Genomic DNA, 6000 nt, shown 5'->3' with positions numbered 1-6000 from the left:
ATTTATTCTCATGAATACAGACAAGAATTATTTTTGATTGCTACCAGTTATATATAAATCACAGAGTTGCAAAGCAGCTCAAAGGCAATGAAAGCACAGAACCTCTACGTAATCAAAGTCATATAACCCAGAAGGGTTTTCCAACAAAGCTCATCTGTTTCCAAAAAAGAGGCTATTTGCTGAGATGAGCAAACTATTTGTTCAGATAAATTCATTATAAGGAAGTTCCTTAAGCATACAGTGAAACTGTTTACTGGCTCATAGGATTATCTTCCTGGGAAAGAATTTTCAGGAGTATGGTAAATACAATACATGTTGATATATGGTGAATACAACACAGGTGACCTTAGTTCTCAGCACTATTAATTAGGCTATGCGGGTTCAGGTGCTCTCAATTCTCATGTATTTGCTCTCCTGCCCTTTGGAAAATCTACCTAACCCAGGAATATATTTCTATCCATGGGAGGGGTTGAGGTGGAAACACTATTATCCTCAGTCCTCTACCTCTCCAGATTTGAAATGCTTCATGCTCCCACAACCCTAAGATTTTAGAAGCCAAAAGTCAGAATAGAACTTCAGATTGGTTTCAAGTAGAATGTTCTTCCTTTCAGCTATGGGCTACCCGAATTTTTTTTGAGGGGGTGAGTGGGTGATAAGAGTGAAGTCAACAGAAAGGGAATGGGAGAAAAGGGTTTTAATTTTTTTTTTTTTTTTTGTACTGGGGATCGAACTTGGGTCCTTGCGGTTTCGTAGCAGGGGATGAAACCACTGAGCTAAATCCCCGGCCCATTTTAAAACTTTTTTATTGAGCTAAATCCACGGCCCGTTTTAAAAATTTTTTATTTCTCCACATTCTTACAAATGAGTCTTAATGTTCATGGAGAAGGTGCTTTCAATTTGCTGGTCTATTTCATAGTGTTTAAAGAAAAGTAGTTCACTAAGCCCCTACCTAGCCTAGCAGTTGGAATGTTTTAGGGTTTTCTTTACACATCTTACCCTCATCCCAGAGACACTGAAATTTTTGTCTATGCTGTCTCCCTAATTATAAATTCTATGCCCTAATTCCTTTTTTTCCCCTTTGGGTAGACTCTAGATGTTTACAGTCCTTTAAAAATCTAGTTGAATCACTTCTTGGCCTTTTGGCTAAGATCAAATGTAGTAAAAATCTAGTTGAATGGGGCAGTCTATTTTGTGTGTAGCCAGGGATTTAGCTCAGTGGTTTCGCCACCTGCCTTGCAAGTGCAAGGACCCAAGTTTGATCCCCGGCACCAAAAATAAAATTTGTGTATTTTGTGTGTAGGTGCCTTAGCCTACAATAACATAACCCAGCCAGGAGACAAGCAAGTAACATACTTGTTTCAGACTGTGGGTTCTATATATAATTTCTTTGTGCTCCTTCATTTAGAATCTTAGGTCAAATTTGTTAAGAGTCAAGTGTTATCTGTACTTCTCCATTAGTAAATGTGAAGCTGTTTATTAAATAGATACTTCATAGCTACTGAATACAGTATTATCATAAAACTGGTCTGATAGGTTTTAAGAAAAGTAATCCTGGGCTGGGTATGTAGCTCAGTGGCACCAAGCCTGCTTTGCAAGCAGAAAGTCCTGCGTTCAATCCCCGGTACTGAGAAAAAACAAACAAAAAAAAGAAGAGTAATCCTATGATTGAGATATTGGGTAAATCTTTTTCCTTTCTATTTCTAACCTGGATTTTCTCCCTGTAAAAGTACTGAAAAATTCACCCATGTTTATGTTTGAATTATGTTAATAATATCTTTATTAATGTATTTATTAACATGTTAATATTGACAATAATTTGTGGTAGTTGTACTACATGCACAGGAAACACATACATGCACATTCATACATTCTGAATTTCTGAGTCAAGCAACCAATTTAAAAATTTTACTCTAGAATAGAGCCCTCCTGGGTGTGGTGGCACATGCCTGTAATCCCAGCACTTGGGGGAGGCTGAGGCAGGAGGATTGCCACAATTTCAGGGGTACCCTGGGCTACACAGTGAGTTCAAGGCTGGCCTGAACTATGTAGCAACAAGTCTCTATCTCAAAACAACAACAATAACAACAACAACAAACAATAACCTGGAAAAAGTTTACTTCCACTCACTGGAATTTTTAAATACTCAGAATTCCCAAAATGAGAACAATTTTATGATCACATGGATATTGAAGGTAAACAATTTCTTGATTATTGCTGAATCTCAGGCAGCTCCCCCCCTCATACCAAGGATCAAACTGAAGACCTTGTGCTTGCCAGGCAGGTGGGGTGCCACTGAGCTAAATCCCCAGCCCGATTATTGCTGAATCTCCAAAGTAGCAAAGGAATTAGTTCACATGTTTTAAATTACTTCCTAAAAAAATTGTAGCTGTGTATCCCTATGAGAAGTACAGAGTTGGTTTTTCTTTTTGTTTTCAATTTTTAAGGAGGAAAGGTTTATTTTGGCTCATAGTTTCAGTCCTTGGCCACTTGGCTGTGTTGCTTCGGGCCTGCAGTGAGGTGGAAATATCATGGCAGGGAGCGTGTGGTAGAGAAAAGAGGCTCATCTCATAGACAGGAGAGAGAGAGAAAGGAAGAAAGGGGTGATGACAAGATACAACCCCCCAGCCCATACCCCCAAGCATGCACTTCCTCCTACTAGGCACCACCTCTGAACAGTCAGCCCGTTAAGCATGAACTCATTAGTGGATTAATCCATTGATGTGGTTGGATTCTTTGCAGTCCAATCACCTCTTAAATCCCCACCTCTGAACACTGCTGCACTGGGCACCAAGCCCCATGAACCTTCGGTTAGACATTTCATATCCACCCCTGGCCTCCGAAGGCTCATGTCCATTCATAATGCAAGATGCATTTAGTCCATCTCCGAGAGTCCCCAATGTCTTAACAGTGCTGACATTGCTCAAAAGTCCAACTCCAAAGACTCCTTGGAGACTTGGGCAAACCTTAGCTGTGAGCCCCTGTAAAAATCAGAAAGTTGCACATTTCGAAAATATAATGGTGGGACAGAATACACATTACCTTTTAAAAAGGATCACTGGGAATGCAGAAAGGAGGAAGGCGACCAAAGGAAATTGGAATGCAGCCGGGCTTTACTCTCACAGCTTCACGCATGGCATTCCCAGCGACTGACCAGAGGGATTCTGATCGTTTCACACACCGCCTCATTTCCCAGGCCTCCCTGTGAAATCTGTGTAGAAAGTTCAATGACCCCATAACTCTTGCATTCTGCACAGCATCTTCCACCAGCTCAAACAGTAGCTTGGCCCCCTTGGATCACAGCTGCGGCAGTCTCTGGGTGCCTGGACAGAGGAACCAGGGTAAATCATTCCCGAGCTGTCCCTGTGTGAGCAGGGCACCCTGATGCTCTCTTCTCAAAATATTTAAAATGAGTCTGTGCTTTTACACTCTGAACCCTGCAGTGGGTGAGCAGCATGTGGTGCAACAGGGCAGCTCACTTCATGGCAGATGGGAGGGAGGAAGGAAGGAAGGACACGGAAGGAAGGACATAGTAGTACAAATTTCTCATTTAAAGTTTACCTTTTACACCAAATTACCCATCTTTCTGGGGTAGAGAAATAGATAACATTAGAAATAATGAATGTTTAAACATTATTTGTTTAGATTTAATTAGCACTTATTACACGCCTAAGACTTTAAAAAAATTTTTTATTTTATTGGTACATTTTAGGTATACAGTATAATGACATTCATCATTGGAAATTTGCACCTTTACATACTCTCTTGGTTCTTATTTTTCCCCCTTCCCCTGCCCTCCCTTCAACCCCTCCATCCCTCCCTATTTACAAAGACTTTGTTTCCATTTTTTCTTTTTCTCATATTAATTCCATTCCTTTCTTTCCTTTCCCCTACCCCTCCCACTTCCTTCCCCTTTGCCCCTTTTCTTCCTATTTCACGTTATCTATTATACCTTTTAGTCCTTATTTACACTTTCAGTTTCTCACACTAGAGAAACTATTCGGTATTTACACGTGTGTGTCCTATTTATTTCACTTAAGAGTATCGCCTCAATGTGCATCCATTTAGCTATAAATGTCTCTAATTTCTCGTTTTTGATGCCTGAGTAGTACTGCATTTTATTTAAAAAACCCACATTTTCTTTATCCAGTCTCCAGTTGATGGGCATTTGGGCTGCTTCCAAGATTTAGCTATTACAAATTGTGCTGCTATGAACATGGGTGCACATATATCACTGTGGTATGATTCTTTTAATTCTTTGGGGAAGATCCCCAGCAGGGGAATATCTGGGTCAAATGGGACTTTCAGTCCTAGTTCTTTGAGGTATCTCCATACTGATTTCCACAGTGCTTGCACCAGTCTACACTCCCACCAGCAGTGGAGCAGGGTTCCTCTTTCCCCACAGCCCCGCCAGCATTTGTTATTGGTTGATTCCATGATAGCAAGCCTTCTTTTTTTTTTTTTTTTTTTGAGTACCTGTGATTGAGCTCGGGATCTTGTGCGTGTGAGGCAGGTGACAGAACCACAGAGCTAAATCCCTGGCCAAGCAGCCATTCTTTCTGGAGTGAGGTGGAATCTCAGCGTTGTTTTCATTTGCATCTCGCAAATGACCAGTGATGTTGAACATTTTTTCATGTGTTTATTTGCTATTTCTGCTTCTTTGTCTGAGAAATGTCTGTTCATTTCAGATCCCCAGTTTTGGATTGGGTCTTTAAATTTGAGAGGTCTGATTTTTTTTAAGTTCTTTGTAGATTCTAGACAGTAAATCTTTGTCTGAGGAACAGCAGGTGAAGATTTTTTCCCACATTGTGGGTTGTCTCTTCACACTGCTGGTGATATTTCTTGCTGTGCAGAAGCTTTTTAATAAGAAGAGATCTCATTTGTTGATTGTTTGTGCTAGTTCACGGGCCACTGAGGTTTGTTTCATAAAATCTTTTCTGACACCAATGTCTTCAAGAGTTCTACCTAAACTCTGTTCCAGCCGGTTCAGCGTTTCTGTTTTAATATTTAGATCTTTAATCCATTTTGATTTTAGTTTAGTGCATGGTGAGAGATATAGGTCTAGTTTTAATCTTTGGCAAGTTGAAGCCCAATTTTCCCAGCACCATTTATTAAAGAGGCTATCTTTCCTCCAGTGAGGGTGTTTCGCTCCTTTTTCAAAGATGAGGTGGCTGAATGTGTCTGGAGTTGTTTCTGCATCTTCTAATCTGTTCCACTGGTCCTCAGGTCTGTTTCTTTGCCAGTACCATGCTGTTTTTCTCACAGTAGCTTTGTAGTGTAGTTTCAAGTTGGGGGTTGTGATACCCCCTGCCATGTCTCTGTTACCTAGAATTGCTTTTGCTATCCTGGGTCTCTTCTTGTTCCAAATGAATATTTGGATTGTTTTGTCAGGGTCCATGAAGTATGCTACTGGGATTTCAATGAATCTATAGAGCAGTTTTGGAAGTAGGCCCATTTTCACTATATTGATCCTTCCTACCCAGGAGCAGGGGATGTCTTTCCATTTTCTGATATCACCTTCAATCCCTCTTTTCAGATTGGTATAGTTTTCAGAGAAGAGGTCTCTGATTTCTTTCGTTCGGTTGATTCCTAGGTATTTCAGTTTTTTGTATGCTATTGTGAAAGGAATTGTTTGCCCTATCAGTGAGTCTGTTGTTCGTGTAGAGGAAAGCTATTGATTTTTGTGTGTTGACTTTGTATCCAGCTACTGTACTGAATTTGGTTGTTAAGTCTAGAATAATTTTGTACACACTTAAGACTTAAGAACAATCACTTTTGTAGCCTCATTTAATATTATCCTCAAAACAGTCAGCCTTGTTCTTGTGAGCTGAATGGTGTCCTTTCAAATTCATATGTTGGAGGGCCGGGGATTTAGCTCAGTGGTTTCACCGCCTGCTGTGCAAGGGCAAGGACCCGAGTTCGATCCCTGGTACCAACAACAAAAAAAAGAAGAGGTAGTTCAGTTAAAATGCATCATATGGGCTGTAGTCCACTAATGTCCTT

The 6000-nt window shown here is 40.4% G+C and overlaps 1 long non-coding RNA gene across 2 annotated transcripts in view; it reads right to left on the bottom strand.

Annotated features, from left to right (window-relative positions):
- Positions 1-3899: 3899 nt before the first annotated feature.
- LOC147823601 (uncharacterized) overlaps positions 3900-6000 on the bottom strand; it is a 107169-nt gene continuing 105068 nt past the window's right edge. For both annotated transcript variants that reach the window (XR_015443642.1, XR_015443644.1), the window contains exon 4: positions 3900-5923. This is a non-coding gene — a long non-coding RNA (uncharacterized LOC147823601). The remainder of the gene's footprint in view (positions 5924-6000) is intronic.

This window comes from Heterocephalus glaber, unplaced genomic scaffold (assembly GCF_053883595.1).
Source record: "Heterocephalus glaber isolate CG9 unplaced genomic scaffold, H.glaber_assembly_v1.0 deba00001572, whole genome shotgun sequence".
Taxonomy (NCBI): domain Eukaryota; kingdom Metazoa; phylum Chordata; class Mammalia; order Rodentia; family Bathyergidae; genus Heterocephalus; species Heterocephalus glaber.
Note: the sequence above shows the minus strand (reverse complement) of the source record. Positions and strands in the feature narration are given on the sequence as shown.